The sequence below is a fragment of the Mobula birostris genome, chromosome 18 (genome assembly GCF_030028105.1).
Source record: "Mobula birostris isolate sMobBir1 chromosome 18, sMobBir1.hap1, whole genome shotgun sequence".
Classification (NCBI taxonomy): domain Eukaryota; kingdom Metazoa; phylum Chordata; class Chondrichthyes; order Myliobatiformes; family Myliobatidae; genus Mobula; species Mobula birostris.
The window spans coordinates 62,774,362-62,795,118 of record NC_092387.1 but is presented as its reverse complement, the minus strand read 5'-3'; positions in this window follow the sequence as shown (position 1 = coordinate 62,795,118).

The following is a 20,757-nucleotide window of genomic DNA, read 5'->3' as shown; positions in this document are numbered from 1 at the left end:
AAATTCACTACTGCGAAGCCTCTTCTGGTGATGCCTACACCGAAGAAGTTTAGATCCTCTCTCCAGTCCTGACGAAGGGTCTCGGCCTGAAATGTCGACTGTACCTCTTCCTAGAGATTCTGCCTGGCCTGCTGTGTTCACCAGCAACTTTGATGTGTTTTGCAGCAAGGTTTGTGCTGGGCAGCCTGAAAGTGTTGCCACCCTTTCATTACTGGCATAGCATGCTCACAACTCACTGTGTCACTGTCTATGTGGAGTTTTCACATGGGTGGCTCGGTATTATAAGGTCAGTGAAACACTTTTCCAGTGCCAGAGATCGCAATCGGGGTCCAACTCCCGCCGCTGTTTGTAAGTTCTCCCCGTGACCCCATGGGTTTCCTACGGGTGCTCTGGCTTCTTCCCACACTCCAAAGACGTACAGGTGTGGGTTAGTAAGCTGTGGGCATGCTGTGTAGGTGTCAGAAACATGGTGACACTTGCAGGCCGTCCCCAGCACCTCCTCGGACCGTGCTGGTCATTGATGCAAACAACACATTTCACCGTATGTTTTGATGTCTCAATGTACAGGCAACAAATACAGCTTATCTTCATCATCTTTACAATATTGCTGTAACTTAAACACCAGAGATTCTTCAGATGCTGGAAATAAGGTCTTGGCCCAAAACATTGACTATTTATTCCTCTCCATTGATGCTGCCTGACCTGCTGAGTTCCTCCAGCATTTTGTGCTTGCTGTAACTTTGTGAGTTTTCTCTGGTCCCCTGGTTTCCTCACCACCCCGTCCCCCGCCCCCCCCCCCCGAAGCAGGTAGTTCACTAGTTTAAGCAACACACATAAAATGCTGGAGGAACTCTGCAGGTCAGGAAGCATCCACGGAAGAGAGTAAACAGTCAAGGTTTCGGGCCAAGACCCTTCATCAGGACTGGAAAAAAAAGATGAGAAGTTAGAGCAAGAAGGTGGGGGAAGGGGAGGAAGAAATACAAGTTGGTAGATGATAGATAAAACTGGGAAAAGGGGAGGGGTGAACTAAAGAGCTGGGAAGCTGATAGGTGAAACAGAGAAAGGGTTGGAGAAGGGTTTATTAGTTTAATTGGTCACTCTAAATTGCCCCTTGTATGTAGTTGCATTGTAGAATCTGGAGGGAGTTAATCAGAATGTGATGAGAATAGAACACGGGATTAGTAAAGGATTTGAGTAAATGGGGTGGGCAGTGTGATGGTCTTTATGGACTCAGTTGGCTGGTGGGCCTGTTTCTGTGCTCTGTGACTCTGTATTCTTTCTCAAAGGAGGTGTTGCTTCTATGGGTAAAACAGTCACCTTCAGTGTCATAAAAATTACATAATCCAATGATAATGAATAGTACAGGTCTTCCAAACTGAACAGAAAATCATCAGGAGCCGATCTGATTTGATCTACCATAGTAAGTATTCTAACATTTGAACAGTACTACCCTACAAACATCTGCTTCCTGAACCAGAATGAATAAATTCACTGGCCTCTACTCTAAACTGATTCCACAACCTACAGACTCACTTTCAAAGACTCTAGAATATTTATTTATTTTTTATTTGCACAGTTTGTCTTCTTTTGCATATTAGTTGCCTGTCAGTCTTTGTTTACGTGTAGGTTTTCATAAATTCTATTGTATTCCTTTATTTTCCCGAAAATGCCTGAAGATCTATCCTGGGCCCGACATATTGATGCAATTGCAAAGAAGGCATGACAGTGGTTATATTTCATTCGGAGTTTAAAGAGATTTAGTGCATCAGCAAAGATTCTCGCAAATTTGTATAGATGCACCATGAAGGTCATTCCAACTGATTTCATCACCGTCTGTTATGTAGGGGCCACGGCACAGGATCAAAGTAAGGTGTAGAAAGTTATAAACTCACTCACCTCCATCATGGGCACTAGCCTCCCCAGCATCGAAGGCCTCTTCAAAAGACAGTGCCTCGAAATGGTGGCATCCACCATTCAGGGCCCCCACCACCCATTACTACCATCAGGGAGGAGGTGCAAGAAATTGAAGCCACACACTCGATGTTCTAAGAACAGCTTCTTCCCCTCTTCCATTAGATTTCTGAATGGAAGGTGAACCAACTCTCGAACACTACCTTACTATTTGTGTTCCTTTTTGCATGATTTATTTAGGTTTTTATTATCTATATTTAAGTTTTTATAATTCATAGTCCTTTTTATGTATCACACTGTACTGCTGCCACAAAACAACAAATTTCACAACACATGTCAGTGATATTAAACCTGATTCCGATTCTGAAATGCAAGTTGGTATACGGTGATATATATGTATTCAGATAATAAATTACTTTGACATTGATTAGAACACTACTTCAAACTAAATCATGACACAGGGTCAATAGAATAAAGGAATGAAGGGCACGGACTTACTGGACTTCATTCATTCCAATAATTCAAGATATTAGCACCTTTTAAACAGAACTGAACAAGATGCATATGTACACCCATTCAACATTGTGCATTATAGCTGTTTCCCTTCTACTGCTCCTCTCGCTCATTGTCCGTACAGTTCTAAATCCTCCCACTGTAATGCTGCATGTGTGATAATACTGTTGCCAGACACACTGGGGATGATTGGATCATCCTACTGTCAACCATGTCTGCCAGTGATTCTCTGTCTTGGATTCTGTGCACATAAATTGGGGAGGAGTTTCCTCCTCCTCATACCTTGTCCTGCAGAAACATCCCTTCTTTTATTGGAAGACGTTGCTGTCGGTGCTGTCATAAGTTCTGTTTTTCTACACTTCTGGAAGAGGTTCCATTTTCTGGCTAGGGTGAGCCCGCTGCGCAGAGAGCCCAGACGTAGTCCCACCCGACTTTCAGTTCATTGACTGATACAGTAATCTTAGGTCTGCCATCCTGGGGTTTGCTGAAGTTTCACCCAGTTTCCAACAGGTTTTTACCTTTCATTTTCATTTATTTGTGACCAATTTAGCAAGTCCAAAAAAGACATTGATTGAAAATACTAGAATTGGAACATGGAACAGAGCGGTCCAGCACAGGACCAGGTCATTCAGCCCACAATGTTGTGCTGAACCAGTTCGATTCAACTGGCTAATTTGTCCAATCCCCTCTGCCTTATATCCATATCCTTCCATTTTCCTCACATTTAGCTGCCTTTCTAAACGTCTCTTAAAAGTCTCTAATGTATCTCTATCCAGCACAACCCCAGGCAGCGCATTCCAGGCACACACCACGCTCAGAGTAAAAAGCACCTCCTTTGAAATTATCCCCTCTCACCTGGTTGCTTAACACACTATTGGTGTGTCCTTGCCCTTGTATTGCTCGAGTAGCTTCAACACATTTGTGCTTGTTTATCTTGCTTTGGATCTTAACCCAGTCAACCTCAGAAATCTCTAGCGGTTACAATTCATGTATTATTTCTGAAGATAACTGGTTTTCAAAATACTCCACCTTATGGTACTTTTACTCCCTCGGACTTGCCTTCTAGCAAGGTGAGCAAAAACTTTTTTGTTAACAGTTTACAGACAAATAATAAGGTCCATGTGTTATCTTTTACTTGAATATATTCACCAATGCAACAATCTGGATTATTACATAAAGCCTGACACCAGGGAAACAAGGCCTTTAACCCATCGAATCTGCACTGACCATCAAACAACCATTAACACTGATCTCATTTTATTCTGAAGAACACACCAGAGGAACTCAGAGGTCAGGCAGCATTTATGGAAGATTGACTGGAAATGTTTATCTCTGACCTTTTACCTCCTCACCTGTATATCACCTCCCCCGGGCCCACTCAATCTTCCCTTTCTCCTCTGGTCTGCCCCCCTCTCCTATTAGATTCCTTCTTCTCCAGCCCTTATCTTTTCAAACCACTCGGTTTCACCTATCACCTTCCAGCTAGTTTCCTTCCCCTCCTCCACCTCTTTTTATTCTGGCGTCTTCCCCCTTCCTTTCCAGTCCTTGTGGTAAACCATATATATATATATGCTATAACTGTCTGGACACGCCCCTCTGCTGACTGCCCCTGTGGCTCCTCCCACAGACCCCTGAATAAAGGCGATTGTGCCATTGCTCCTCCTCTCAGTCCAGGACAGATACTCAGCATGGTCGAGGTCACATTTTACTGCTAATAAAACCCTTTCAGTATTTACTCTACTTCCAGTCTTTTGGAGTAACTGATAGTGCATCAGTCCTGAAGAAGAGTCATTCATCACCTCATTCCACTTGGGTCAGTTACAAAGCAATGGTATGGAAACAGGGCCTTTGACCCATCAATCACCCATTAACACTAAACACATACAAAATGCTGGAGGAACTCAGCAGGTCAGGCAGCATCCTTGGAAGAATTGATGGTACTGTTTATCAATTCCCAATTTTACATCTCCATCGACTTCCCCTAGATTTTACCAGTCACCTGCACACTGAGGGCAATTTATCAATCAATACTGCTTTGGGATGTAGGAGGAAACAGGAGCACTCCGGAGGGAAACTCATGGGGTTACAGGAAGAACATAGACAGCACCGGAGGTCAGGATTGAACCTGAGCCACTGGAGCCATGAAGCAGTAGTTCTTCTAGCTGCACCACTGTACAGTGCTTGTTGTTTATTCTTTTTTTCAAGATCTGGTTCTCACTGGTTATCTTCCAAGAGGAGAAACTTGTCATTGGGTTTGGAATCTTGCGTGCCTCAATGACCCGAAGAGCTATGTTGGCTGGAGTCAGGGCTTTATGCTTTGGCTCTTGGTAGGGCCACCCATACCAAACAGGTCAAAGGGTAGAGGCCAGACTAAGAGTGGTCCACCCGTCCTCCAGGTTTGGGATGCAACTCACGGCTAACAACCCTGACTGGTCAAACAAAATTGTTATGGAAACAGCAATGAAGAATCCTTCTACACCTGAGTGTGATGGTATTCCTGAGGTACCACCTAGGACTTGCATGACTGACAGTAGTGAAAACCAAAAGGAAGCTACTGACATGATGAAGGAAGCCCTGAACACTGCCAGAGATGGAGGACCTTCATTGCTGCCCTAAACACCCGCAGCGTAAAAAGGAGTAAATACATTGTAAGTATCACTGGTTATTACCTATCCCTAAATCTCCTTGAATTGAATGAACTACTTTAGGTCTGGAGTCACATAAAGTCCAATCAGGTAAGAAAGCCAGAACTCCCCTCCAGAAAAACTTTCCTAAGCTTTTATAATTGTTCCATCATATTGTGATCACTATTTCCCTTTCTTGGTTATTAACTATATCTGTAGTAAGCTGCATTGCTGCTGAGGTGTGATTTAAATGCAGTGTACGAGCCGTGCATCTGTTCTCCATCTGCATTCAATTCTGTGTTGTGTATTTCCAAGGTTTATTATGGTAACTAGTCATATGGGTGGGGGCGTGGTAAAATCATAGGGAATAAGTATTCCTGCTTGATTCTGGGGACTGCCGGTTGTCATATCTTTTCTTGACCACTTAATTCCACTTAAGTTTCATCGCTTCAAGATTGTATGTTTTACTAGTTGCTAATGAAGCATTGAATACAGCTCTTTGGCTTTTTGGAACATTATTATTGGATTGATCAGAGGGCGCTTCATATAGGATAACAACCCACTTGTTGCCAACGGCAGCCCTGGTTTGTTTGAGTTGCTGCAACAGTTGACACTCTAGATTGTCAGCCCAGGACTTTGTATCAGTTATCCACAAAATCTACTGTACATCACCATTTATAGGAACCAGCCTCCCCCTATGGATTCTGTCTATACTTCTTGCTGCCTCAGCAAAGCAGCTAACACAATCAAAGACCCCCCCCCCCCCCACCCTTGGACCCCTTTTTTCTTCCCCCTCTCAACAGGCAGAAGATACAAAAGCCTGAAAGCACATACCAACAAGCCCAAGGACAGCTTCTGTCCTGCTATTAGGCCCATTGAATGATCTCCTTGTACAATAAGATTGACTCTTGTCCTCACAACCTACCTTGTTATGGCCCTGTACCTTATTGTCCGCCTGCACTACACTTCCCCTGTCACTGTAACTCTTTATTCTGCGTCTGTTATTGATTTTCCCTTGCGCAACCTCAATGTACTGATGTGATGAAGTGATTTTTACAGATAGCATACAAGACAAAGTTTTCACTGTACCTCAATATACGTGACAATATTAAACCAGTTTACCAATCACAAATAGAAAATTGGAAGTCATTTTGCTCCTCAAGCCTGTTCTACCATTCGATGAGATCCTAGCTGATTTTTCACCTAAACATGATTTTCCTTTGCTATCCCATACACCTTGGTTCCTCTGGGAGGCAGCAAGTGACTGAGGCTCCACAAATCTGGTGTAAAGTCCAGCAATTCCCCATTCTCTGACTGAAAAAGTGATAGGGCTAGATGATATCTCTTTTATATTGAGATGGGGAACCATAGTTCTAGACACCCAAGCCAGCAGACAGATTCTCCCTATATCTAATTCAGCAAGCCCACTATGAAATTTGTACATTTCATGAGGACAGTTTGCATTCTTCTAAACATGAGAAAATAGCCAAGCCTACTAAACCTCTCCTCATAGGCCAATCTGATGAATCTTAAACCACATAACCACATAACAATTACAGCACGTCTTCACTCCTTGCACTCTATGACAAGCATGTTCTCATTAATGTTATAAGATGAAAACTGTATGCAATCTTCTCAATGCGATCTCACCAAGGCCCTGTATAATTGGTGGATGATACTTTAATTCTTGTACTGAAAACATCTTGCCAATATGTACCTTTGGCTTTCCTAACTTCAAAGCCTGCTACAACTTCGTGCTAGATTTCAGTGACTTCTCCAAAAAGATACCAAAGTTCCCTTTGCACTTCAGATTCAGCTTCAGATCTATTTATTTATCACATGCAATAACAACCAACACACCTAGGACGTGCTAGGGCAGCCGGCAAGTGTTGCCACACATTCTGGTGTCAATATAGCATGCCTACAATACTCAGCAGAACCACACAGAACACAACAAGCAACAAAGCAACAACAGCCCCATTCCTCCCTCCCACCCAACCAACCACTCACACACCCAGGCACATAAACAGTTTTCCAACCCCAGGAGAAGCCTTTTCCAGCCTTCAGTCTCCAGTGGACTCACTGATGCACAGACATTAGGCTTCAACTTCCCCATGGGCTCGCTGACTTAGGGATCCAGCCATCAAGCATTCAACGCTGCACTGTTATTCACCAGTTAGGACTACTCAATGTGCGGGGTTTCCATTCTCTCTCTGTGGCAGTTAGTTCTTCCCCCGATGGGTGGTGGGATAATCAGGAGATTGTTGGTGAGTATGTGAGAGAGAATGAATGAGGGAATGGGAGTGGTGGGGTTTGGGAGCCAAATAGCCCACACTATCTGGTTCCTCCTATTGGTCACATCCTCAAAGAATTCCAGCAGGTTTATCAGCACAATTTTCCTTCCATAGCTCCATGCTCACTCTGCTCAATCCTCCTTCAAAGTCAAAGTCAAAGTAAATTTCTTATCAAGTATGGATATGTCACCATATACACCCCGAGGTTCATTTTCTTGCAAGCATTTATAAGATATACAACAGAATTTATGAAAATCTATACAATATCAAAGACTGACAAACAACTAATGTGCAAAAGAAAACTAAGTGCAGACTAAATCAAGTCAAAATAAAAATAAGTTAAAAAGAAACAAAATCAAAGTGCTCAATTTCTATATCCTCCAACGTAGATTCCAGAATACCCTCAATCACTGCCATGAGCTAGAAGGTTCACTCCCTGATTTCTACCTGTCTTCTTTTTTTTAAATATTGGAGTCATGTTTGCTTCTCTTCAATCCACAGAAACAATTCCAGACTCCATAGAACTTGGAAGGTTCACTGGAGCATTCACTATCACCAACTTGTTTAAAATTATGGGATGTAGATTGTCAGGTCCTTGCGATTTATCAGCACTTAAAAGCTTTAATTTCACTAGTACTACTCTTGAATAATACTTTAATTCCTTCAGTTCCTCAAAACTTTTCTTCATGCTTTTCTACACTGTCCCATTTTGTTGGTGTTTGAAGATTTTTCCCACGCGCATGTAACCAGCACTCTGGTAGGCTAAACAACAGTTAAATAAACAATGGATGCACAGCAACTTGGCAAATCAGAATGGCTGATTGTAATGATGTCAGCTCTGATCATTGGGTCTGAAGTATTCATGATAGTGGGAGAGGCTGGACCATATGCTGCTAACAGCTTTATGTAGGAATTTTCACACTTCAGTACGAGGTAAGGTACATTTTGATTTTTAACCACACTGTACATGCCGAGTCAACAATACTTGTGCTTCTGGTTCAAAGATTAAAATGTCATCCTTGTTTTCATTTCTCTCCTGGCCTTGAACTTCATCTACATTCCTCCTACCTGAGAAGCCTTCAAGCTCTCTGGACTCCCCTTGTTCCCATCCTCCACCACATCTCTTCAGCTGTGCCTTCTGCAGATGGGGCCCTAAGATCTGGAAACCAATCTCTCATCCTCACTAAATATTAAGGCTGAGATTGATTGGATCTTGATTGGTAAAGGGGTTAAGGGTTACGGGGAGAAAGCAGTAGAATGGGATTGGAAAAGGAGATCAACCATGATTAAATGGCAGAACAGATTTGATGGGCCAAGTGGTCTAATCCTTTCCTACAGTACATCATATGGTCTAAACCTCTCAACCTTCCTTCAACAGCCCACTTTCTTGAATATCTATTAGTCATGGTCTAACATAAGAATATTGTAACTTTTTCCACTGAGGTTTAGTGGGATTATAACCAGAGGGAATCTTCTTCAATCAGAGGGCCATGAAAGTGTGGAATGAGCCGCCAGCACAAGTGGTGCATGCGACCTTGAGTTCAGTGTTTATGAGAATTTTGGATAGGTATATGTGGAGGACTATGTTCCTGGTGGTCCCGGTGCAGGTCGATGGGACTAGGCAGTTTATAGGGTTTGGCACAGACTAGATGGGCTGAAGGACCTGTTTCTGTTCTGTAATTTTCTATGATTCTGTGACCGTATAAACAGGAAGGAGTAAGTCATTTACCCCATTTATGTCTGTACCAACATTCAGCAGATCAGGGTTAGAGTTTTACCTCAGCACTACTTTCCTGTTCTGACACTCGATTCCTTTAATATTTATAAATCTCGTTTCCCAAACATCGTGTGATAGCACTCTCATGTTCATATTAAAGGTACTTTATCAATGCCAGTTGTTAGTTTACATCTTGTTTGTTTCATAAAGTGATTGCTGTACACCCACCATTGAACCAGAAACCACTGTCATGTACCAATTCACTCCGTGCCTTGAATTGCTGAGTGTCTGCATGAGGCGCACGTTGAGTGTGGAGGAGGGGAATGGGAAGCCATCATTCATACTTTGTAATTTCAACTCAGAAAAGTAGTAAAGAATGAGGCAGATTGTGCAAGGTTTTGACAATGCTAAAATGTACGGCTCCCTGGCAAATAAATTCTCATGTGGAATGATACTTTCTCACAAACCTCGCCTCCTTTTCTAAATCTTGCTTCAAACTAAAGGAAAGTAACAGCAAAGAAGGTACAAGAACAGAATGAGAGTGTAGGCACAAACTTTCAGAGGTGGTAGGACTAGTTTACAATGCTGTTAAATGGTGTACAGCTTCCTTGTCTGTTCAAGTTCAATTGTCATTCAATCATACACATGTACACAGCTATTATTATTCCTCTGGGGCCAAGGTGTAAAACACAGCACGTATAGTCCCACACAGCATATATATTATGATCCAGCATACAAAGTCACAAAATAATATTAGTGCAAGTCTCTGGATGACATGACCTGAGGATTAACAGGTTGACATGAATTGTGAGGTGCATGGTTATGTATGAGAGTATAATGTTACTGGCACTATTACAATAACACAAGGAGTCATATAAATATTTGAAACAACAACCATAAAAGATTTAAAAAATGACCATTAACACAAGCGATTCTGCAGATGCTGGAATTCCGGAACAGCACACGCAAAATGCTGGAGGTACTCAGGAGATCAGGCAGCATCTATGGAGAGGAATAAACAGTCATTGTTTCAGGCCATGATCCTTCGTCAGGACTGAAGAGGAAGTGGGGAGACACCAGAATAAAAAGGTGGGGGGAGGAGAAAGAGGCTAGCTGGAAAGGATATTTATGATTTTCTGCCATCCTTATCCTGTCTGGTCTGTAGACCCAAAGTTGGTTCCTAACTGCCCTCTTTAAAGACTAACTAAGCATGGAAATTAGGTGCCATCTTTGCCCCTGTGATTTACATATGCAAATAAACCTAATGAAAGGTGGTTTCTTGTCAATATTGTTTAATATAATTTCCAGTTCACAAGTGTGCAGGAGAACAAAATAATTGTTACTCCAGATCCAATGCAGTACAAAAAAATACAATAAGATGAAAAACACAATAATAATTAAAATACAATGAACTAGAGAGTTTATACACTTAGATGATTGCAGATGCATGAAGGAGTGTCTGTACATAAGGTGACTGACAGGAAATGAAGTAGCGGTGGTGGGGGGTGTGGTGGAGTGGGTTAGTGGGTGGAGGTGTTGATCAGTCTTATAACCATATAACAATTACAGCACGGAAACAGCCCATCTCGGCCCTTCTAGTCCGTGCCGAACTCTTACCCTATCCTAGTCTCACCGACCTGCATTCAGCCCATAACCCTCCATTCTTTTCCTGTCCATTTATCTATCCAATTTAACTTTAAACGACAACATAGAACCTGCCTCAACCACTTCTGCTGGAAGCTCATTCCACACAGCTACCACTCTCTGAGTAAAGAAGTTCCCCCTCATGTTACCCCTAAACTTTTGTCCTCTAATTCTCAACCCATGTCCTCTTGTTTGTATCTTCCCCACTCTCAATGGAAAAAGTCTAACCACATCAACTCTATCAATCCCCCTCATAATTTTAAACACCTCTATCAAGTCACCCCTCAACATTTTACGATCCAAAGAATAAAGACCTAACTTGTTCAACCTTTCTCTGTAACTTAGGAGATGAAACCCAGGCAACATTTTAGTAAACCTCCTCTGTACTCTCTCAATTTTATTGACATCTTTCCTATAATTCGTGACCAGACTGTACACAATACTCCAGATTTGGCCTTACCAATGCCTTATACAATTTCAACATTACATCCCAACTCCTATACTCAATGCTCTGATTAATAAAGGCCAGCAAACCAAACGCTTTCTTCACCATCCTATCCGCATGAGATTCCACCTTCAGGTAACTATGCACCATTATTCCTATATCCCTCTGTTCTAAAGCATTCTTTAATGCCCTACCATTTACCATGTATGTTGATTAGTTCTACCAAAATGTAGCACCTCACATTTTTCAGCATTAAACTCCATCTGCCATCTTTCAGCCCACTCTTCTAACTGTCCTAAATCTCTCTGTAAGTTTTGAAAACCTACCTCATCATCCACAACACCACCTATCTTAGTATCATCTGCATACTTACTAATCCAATTTACCACCCCATCATCCAGATCATTAATATATATGACAAACAACATTGGACCCAGTACAGATCCCTGAGGCACACCGCTACACACCATCCTCCGATCTGATACACAGTTATCCACCACTACTCTCTGGCGTCTCCCATCTAGCCACCGCTGAATCCATTTTATTACTTCCATATTAATGCCTAACGATTGAACCTTCCTAACTAACCTTCCGTGTGGAACCTTGTCAAAGTCTTACTGACTTTTTCAGTCTGGTGGTCCTGGGGTGGATGCTACGTCGCCTCCTCCCTGATGGGAGTAGATCAAACAGTCCATGAGCTGGGTGGATGGGAATCTTCATTATATTGTTGGCATTTTTCTGATACCTTTTTGTACATACATCCTCGAAGGTGGGTAGGCTGATCTGTGACTGTGAGAATAATTAATATGGCTGGTTGCCTTGCAAGCTAGATGAGGTGAGGGCATCGACTACCAGGGGGTCTGAGAGCAACAGGTATCAAAAGTTCCCTGTCACCAAAGTGATGAAATCCTTTTGGGGAACATTCTCAGAGAAGTGGGAAGTGATGTGGTTTTACCGTTGACAGTAAATTTTGTGGAGATATCAAATATCTTCCTGGAATAGTAACATCACATTATATTTACTGTTGCCACATCCTACAAATAAATTGACATCGTTTTTGTTTTATCCTCACAAACTTCAGCAACAGTCATAGAACCATAGAACCATAGAACACTACGGCACAGAAAACAGGTCATTCGGCCCTTCTAGTCTGTGCCGAAACTTCATTCCGCTAGTCCCATTGACCTGCACCCAGTCCGTAACCCTCCAGACCTCTCCCATCCACGTATCTATCCAATTTGTTCTTAAAACTTAAGAGTGAGCCTGCATTTGCCACGTCAGATGGCAACTTGTTCCTCACTCCCACCACTCTCTGCGTGAAGAAGCTCCCCCTAATGTTCCCTCTAAATCTTTCCCCTTTCACCCTAAAGCCATGTCCTCTTGTGTTTACCTCCCCTAATCTAAGTGGAAAGAGCCTACTTGCATTTACTCTGTCTGTACCCCTCATTATTTTGTAAGCCTCTATCAAATCTCCCCTCATTCGTCTACACTCCAAGGAATAAAGTCCAAACCTGTTCAATCTTTCCCTGTAACTCAACTCCTGAAGACCCGGCAACATCCTAGTAAATCTTCTCTGCACACTTTCAATCTTACTGATATCTTTCCTATAGTTAGGTGACCAGAACTGCACACAATATTCCAAATTTGGCCTCACCAATATCTTATACAACCTCGCCAAAACATCCCAACTCCTATACTCAGTACCTTGATTTATGATTGCCAGGATGCCAAAAGCCTTCTTTACAACCCTGTCTACCTGTGACGCCACTTTCAGGGAATTATGTATCTGAACTCCCAGATCACTTTGTTCCTTCGCACTCCTCAGTGCCCTACCATTTACTGTGTATGTCCTACCTTGATTTGTCCTTCTAAGATGCAACACTTCATACTTGTCTGCATTAAATTCCATCTGCCATTTTCTAGCCCATTTTTCCAGCTGGTCCAGATCCCTCTGCAAGCTTTGAAAGCCTTCCTCGCCACCTACAATACCTCCAATCTTAGTGTCATCAGCAAACTTGCTGATCCAACTTTCCACATTTTCATCTAGATCATTGTTACAGACAACAAACAACAATGGTCCCAGCACAGATCCCTGAGGCCCACCACTAGTCACAGGCCTCCAGTCTGAGAAGCAATTATCCACTACCACGCTCTGTCTTCTCCCACACAGCCAACTTTGAATCCAGTTTACAACCTCTCCATGGATACCTAGTGTCTGAACCTTCTGAACTAACCTCCCATATGGGACCTTGTCAAAGGCCTTACTAAAGTCCATGCAGACAATATCCACAGCCTTTCCCTCATCTACTTTCTTTGTAACCTCCTCAAAAAACGCAACAAGATTCATTAAACACAACCTACCACTCACAAAGCCATGTTGACTATCCTTAATCAGCCCTTAGCTGTCCAAATACTTGTATATCCGATCTCTCAGAACACCTTCCAATAATTTACCTACTACTGATGTTGGGCTCACCAGCCTGTAATTACCTGGTTTACTTTTGGAGCCTTTTTTAAACAACGGAACAAAATGACCCACCCTCCAGTCCTCCAGCACCGCACCGGTGGCTAAGGACATTTTAAATATTTCTGCCAGGGCCCCTGCAATTTTTGCACTAGTCTTTCTCAATGTCCGAAGAAATATCCTGTCAGGCCCGGGGGATTTATCCACCTTTATTCGCTGTAAGGCAGCGAGCACTTCCTCCCCTTTAATCTCTATATGTTCCATGACACTACTGCTTGTTTCCCTTCCTTCCATGTACACTCTGCCATTCCTGAGTAAATACTGATGAAAAAAAACTGTTTAAGATCTCCACCATCTCCTGAGGCTCCACACATAGACAACCACTCTGATCTTCTAGGGGACCAATTTTGTCCCTTACTATCCTTTTACTCTTAATATACCTGTAGAAAACCTTCGGATCTACCTTCACATTATCTGCCAAAGCAACCTCATGTCTTCTTTTTGCCTTCCTGATTTCCTTCTTTAGTATTTTCTTACATTTTCTATATTCTTCAAGTACCTCATTTGTTCTTTGTTGCCTATACCTGCTATATACCTCTCTCTTTTCCTTAAACAGATCACCAGTATCCCTTGAAAACCAAGGTTCCCTATGCCTGTTAACTTTGCCTTTAATCCTGGCAGGAACATGCATACTCTACACTCTCAAAATTTCGTCTTTGAAGGCCTTCCACTTACAGAACACATCCTTGCCAGAAAACAACTTATCCCAATCCACTCTTCCTAGATCCTTTCCCATCTCCACAAAATTGGCCTTTCTCCAATTTAGAACCTCAACTCGAGGACCAGATCTATCTTTAACCATGATTGACTTGAAACTAATGACATCATGGTCACTGGACCCAAAATGTTCGCCTGCATGTACTTCTGACATCTGACCTGTCTGGTTCCCTAATAGGAGATCAAGTGTTGCATCCTCTCTCGTTGATACCTCTATATATTGATTTAGGAAGTTTTCCTGAACACATTTGACAAACTCCAAGCCATCCAGCCCTTTCACAGTGTGGGAGTCCCAGTCAATATGTGGAAAGTTAAAATCCCCTACTATTACAACTTTCTGTTTCTTACATCAGTCTACTACTTCTCTACAGATTTGCTCCTCCAATTCTCTCTGACTATTGGGCGGTCTATAATACAACCATATTAGTGTGGTCGCACCTTTCTCGTTCCTCAGCTCCACCCATATGGCCTCTGTAGTCGAGCCCTCCGGGCTGTCCTGTCTACGCACAGCTGTGATATTTTCCTGGCTTTAAAATGTTCTGTATCCATTTGTTCTTCAAGTATTCTGGCTACTTGCACTCAACATCACGATACCAGAACCCTTCAAAGGATGCATTGTCTCTTTGTCCTGTATACATAGAGAATTATGCATCCTTTTGAGCTGATGTGAGCCTATTGTTTCCAAATTACCTCACAATGAGCTGAACTGGTGTTGATGGAACAATGGATTTTTTTTACAGAAGTTCTTAGCAAGCGTCAGGTGACTTGGGTGTGGACCTATATAGTTTTATGGAAGCCCAACGATACAATTTGAATACTCAAGGGTAAAGGAGTTTAGTATACAAATAAGTTGGGAAAGAGACAATCTTTTCTTCAAGAAACTTGAAACAGAAATCTTCAATGTTTCATATGATGGAAAGCAATAACTCCAGTTGTGAATATCAAACAGAACGTCAAGAGCTAGGTGTCTCTGAATAAGTGAGGTAACTGCATTATTAGACCTATCATTATTAGTGGTAAGTTTTTTTTACATATTGAGTGGCGGGAGGTGCGAAACACGCTGCCAGGGTTGGTGGAAGAGGTCGATACATTAGGGACATTTAAGAGACTCTTAAGATTCACACATGGGGGGCTACGTGGAGGGAAGGGCTAGATTGATATTGGAATAGGTTAAAAGCTTGACACAACGTTGTGGGTTGAAGATTCTGTGCTCTCCTGTATTGTTCTGTTCTATGTTCTGAAGCTACTGCAAATGAAGATCATTTAAGGTGTTCTTATATCGCTCTGTTATTTAGTGGATTACTGTTTTATTGATAGGTTAAGCAATGTGACCTAATTGTTTCATTAAAATGAAATAATTGGGCCAATTTGGCACAAGAAATGAGAGATGGGGGGGAGATGGAGAGGGAAAGAGGGAGGGAGAGTAAGAGAAAGGGAGGGAAGTAGGGAGAGAGGGGAGAGAGAGGGATAGGGAGAAAGAGAGGGAGAGGGAAGGAAGTAGAGAGAGGGAGGGAGGGAAGGAGAGAGGGAAAGGGAGAGAGAGAGAAGGAGAGGGAAGGAGGAAGGGTAGAGAGAAGGGGAGGGAAAGAGAGGGAGAGAGAGGGAGGGAGAGAGACAGACAGACGGACAAAATGAACGGTAACACACCCTTTTGGTCCAACGAGACCATGCCACCCAATTACACCATGTGACCAATTAATCTGCTAACCCACATCTTTGGAATGTGGGAGGAAACTGGAGCACTCAGAGAAAATCTACGCAGTCACGGGGAGAAGGTGCAAACTCCTTGCCAACAGCAGCGTGAATCGAACCTGGTCACTGGTGCTGTCATAGCGTAATATTTATTTGAAAGTTGGTATTCTTGCTGCAATAGAATAGACGATATAGAAACTCTAGGATCTAATGTTCATTGTATAACAGTTCATGTATATCATCCCATTCTTGCAATGATAAACTGTTCCCTGCTGGTACAAATGTAAGCAGAAATCGGTTTGTGAAATGTAATTATGATAAAATGTTTATTGTATTGTGATCAGTTTATCTGTATGATAACCTGTTATGAGTCATATTCATTAAACATATTGAATGATTAAGTCATTTCTTTCAGGTAGCACAGTACCATAGCTGTTAACATAATGCTGTAACAGTGCCAGTAACCTGGGTTCAATTCCCGCCATGGGTTGTAAGGAGTTTGTACATTCTCCCTGTGACCACATGGGTTTCCTCCGGGTGCTCCAGTTTCCTCCCACATCCCAAAGACGTACGGGTTAGTAGATTAACTCGTTGGACTGGAAAGGCCTGTTACCGTGCTGTATCTCGAAAAAAAAATCACTAAAATGAGTCAGCAACATTCATAATTGTGATACCTTTGTGGCTAGTGTAAATATGAGGTTAGTCCAGGTTAAAGCCAGTAAAACCAGTTGATCAAATAGTTTATAGCAGCATAAATGGTGGGAAATGTGGAAACCTGCCTCAATGCCTATCATGCAGCATCACTTAATTCCACAGTGATGAAATGTTTTGAGAGTTTGGTGATGAAATATATCAACTCCTGCCTGAGAAGCGACTTGGATCCATTCCAGTTTACCTAACAGCACAACAGGTCAACAGCAAATGCCATTTCGCTGGCCCTTCACTCATCCCTGGAACATCTGGACAATAAAGATGCTCTTTATCAATTACAGCTCGGCATTCAATACTATCACACCCTCAAAACTGATCAATAAGCTCCGGGACCTTGGGCTCTATACCCCCTTGTGCAATTGGATCCTCAATTTCCTCACTTGCACATCCTAGTCAATTCAGATTGGCAACAACATCTCCTCCACAATCTCCATCAGCACAGGTGCACCACAAGGCTGTGTGCTTAGCCCCCTGCTCTACTTACTTTACACTTATGACTGTGTGTCTAGACACAGCTCCAATGCCATTTTTATGTTGCTGACAACACCACTGTCATTGGCCGAATCAAAGGTGGCGATGATTTGCAAAGAAGAGGGAGATTGAAATTCTGGCTGAATGGAGGCACAACAACAACCTTTTACTCAATGGTCAGCAAGGCGAAGGAACTGATTATTGACTACAGGAGAAGGACACTCATCGGGCTATTAGAGGTGGAGAGGGTCAGCAACTTTAAATTCCTCAGTGTTTATCATTTCAGAGGACCTGTCCTGGGCCCAGCACGTAATTGCCATTACGAAGAAAGCACGACAGTGCCTCTACTTCTTCAGTAGTTTGCAAAGATTCAGCATGACATCTGAAACTTTGACAAACTTCTATAAATGTGTGGTGGAGTGTATATTGATGAGCTGCATCAGAGCCTGGTATGGAAACACCAATGCCCTTCAGCAGAAAATCCTACAAAGAAGTAATGTATATGGCCCAGTCCAACATGGATAAACCCTCCCAACCATTGGAAATCAGTACATGTGGTCAGTGTTCACCTGTTCATTCTACTTCTCACCCCCTTCTTGCCAGTCCCGCTGGAGCAGCTTGGTCTGAGTGCTTTAAAGATTTTAAAGATTAGCTTTAATTATCACATGTAAATTGAAACATTGAAACATACAGTGAAATGTGTTGTTTGGATCAAGTCAAGTCACTTCTGTTGTCGTTTCAACCATAACTGCTGGTACAGAACACAGTGAAAATGAGGCAACGTTTTTCAGGACCATGGTACAACATGAAACAATACAAAAACTACACTGAACTACTTAAGAAAAAACACAAAAACTACACTGGACTACAGACCTATCCAGGACTGCATAAAGCACACAAAACAGTGCAGGCACTACAATAAATAATAAATAATAAAAAAGACAGTAGGCAGAGTAGAGGGTATAGCAGGTTGGTGTCAAGCCAGGCTCTGGGTATTGAGGAGTCTGGTGGCTTGAGGGAAGAAACTGTTACATAGTTAAGGATGTGCTGGGGGCAGCCCACAAGTTTTGCCATGCTTCCAGTGACAACATAGCATGCCCACGACCTGCTAACCCTAACCAGTCTGCCTTTGGAATGTGGGAGGAAACTGGAGCACCTAGAGAAAACTCACATGGTCATTAGGAGAATACACAAACTTTTTACAGCCAGCAGCAGGAACTGAACTCTGATTTTCTGATCACTGGCACTGTAACAGCATTACACTAACTGAAATGCTATTGTGCCTATTCCCGTCTAAGACACCCGCCGCTTGCTGAGATCCTCCAGCATTTTGTGTTGCTCATGTAGTCAGTGTTCTGATAAGGAAATTCTGCAGCCAATTTGCACACAGCAAACTCATAAACTGGGTCCTTACTATATTCAAATTGGCTGAGGCATCATGGTGTTGTCCAGCATGGGTCTTAAGTGTTCATGCCACTCATCCGGTCAAGTGGAGAGTGTTCCTTCCCTCCATTTGTTTGATGACAATTGTATAATGTTTAATTCTATTCTGAACTCCTCAGGCTGGATGCAGGGCTTGACCTGAAATATCAGCAATTCTTTTTCTACCAGAAATGCTGCTCAATCTAAGCCATCCAGCAAATAGCTTGTTGCCCTAGATTCCGGCACCTGTAGACTCCTGTATCTCCTTGCCCTTAGGGAGCAAGTCCTAGATGACATTCAGTCGCAAGCTGAGAAATGGCAAATAAGATTCATGCCACAAAGTTCAAAGTTCACAGTAAATTTATTACCAAAGTATGCATATGTCACCATATACTACCTTGAGATTCATTTGCTTCTAGGCATTCACAGCAGAACAAAGAAATACAATAGAATCAATCAAAAACTAGACACAAAGAAAGACTGACAAGCAACCAGTGTGCAAAAGACAAACTGTGCAAATACAAAAAAAATGAATAGTCAAATAAATAAATGCATAAATAATAATGAGAACATGAGTTGTAGAGTCCTTGAAAGTGAGTCCATAGGACTCAAACATCAGGCACTGATTAACTTTAAGAGCTATCTACCCATCATGAAATTCAACGGCAGTACCAACACCAGATCATCACCATTGACATACTAAGCACCAGCATTGACCAGAATATCAAATGCACAGTCACATCATCACTGTGGCCCCAAGAGCAGGTATGAGAATAGATAAAATCAGAAATGCTGGAAGTACTCAGCCAGAAAGACAGCATTTGTGGATGGAGAACACAGTCAATTTCCCACCTCAGTGACCCTTCCTCAGAATTCGGGAAGGGCTGCTGACCCAAAACATTCACTGGTATTTCTTCCGCAGATGCTGCTTGACTGGCTGAGTCCTTTCAGCATTTATGGTTTTGTTTCAGATTCCAGCATCTGAGGGTGGATAACCCATGGTGAATGACTCAGTTGGAGTGATATCCACTTGCTTCCAACCACACGTAAATAGTAAAATAGACACCATCCAAAACCAAGTAGTCCACTTACCTACTAACCCCACTGCAGCCCACCCAGAGCATTAACTCCCTTTTCTACTGATACACTGTGGTTGGAGCATGTTCCATCTAACAAATACTTTGTTTGGCAATTACTCTGTTTGGCAATTCCGATAATAGCAAACCAACAGCCCTTAATATCAAGACAGACAAGAGATTCAGATACATATAAACGCCACCAGCTACAGGCTTTCCTCCAACTTACACACCATCTTGACTTGAATACATATCACTGCTGGTTTACGATCGCTAGGTCCAAACCATGCAACTTCCCACCCAACAGCACTGAAACCACAAGGACTGAAGCAGTTCGAGAAGGCAATTCTTCTCAAGGGCAATCAGGGACGGGTGATAAACACCAGGCTGGTCAGTCATGGTCAGATCCTCAATGTAATAATAAGTAAGAAAATACAGAAAACCTGGTTTCAGTACTGTTAGTTGAGGAATAAATATTGGCCAGGCATTTGATCACGGTTGATCTATTATCCCACTCAACGCCATTCTCCTGCCTTCTCACCACAACCTATGACACCCTGACTAATCAAGAATCTATCAACATCTGCTCCAAACATACCCTATAATTTGTTCTCCACAATCATCTCTGGCAATGAATTCCACAGATTTACCTCCATCTCCCACCCTAATTGTTGCACAAAGTGGTATCATGGCATCTTAGACTGCAGCCTAGCTCTCACCTTTGTAATGGTGCTGCAGTAGAGTGTCAGTCTACAGTAGGTTTTCATGCACTTGTGTTTGGTGAGGGTTTTGGAGTCACAGCTTCCTGTTTTGGAGGAGATAGTGATTGATGGCTAGTATCTGCTGTTGAGCCCCCACTGAACTAAACCTTATAAAACTGCATTGAAGTTCCACCTACTGCTTCTTTTTCCACATTACAGAAGTTATTCCTGGCTTGTGAGTTCAGATCATTATCCGATCCACAAACTTGGAAATGTTCTGGGGAAGCTGTTGGTG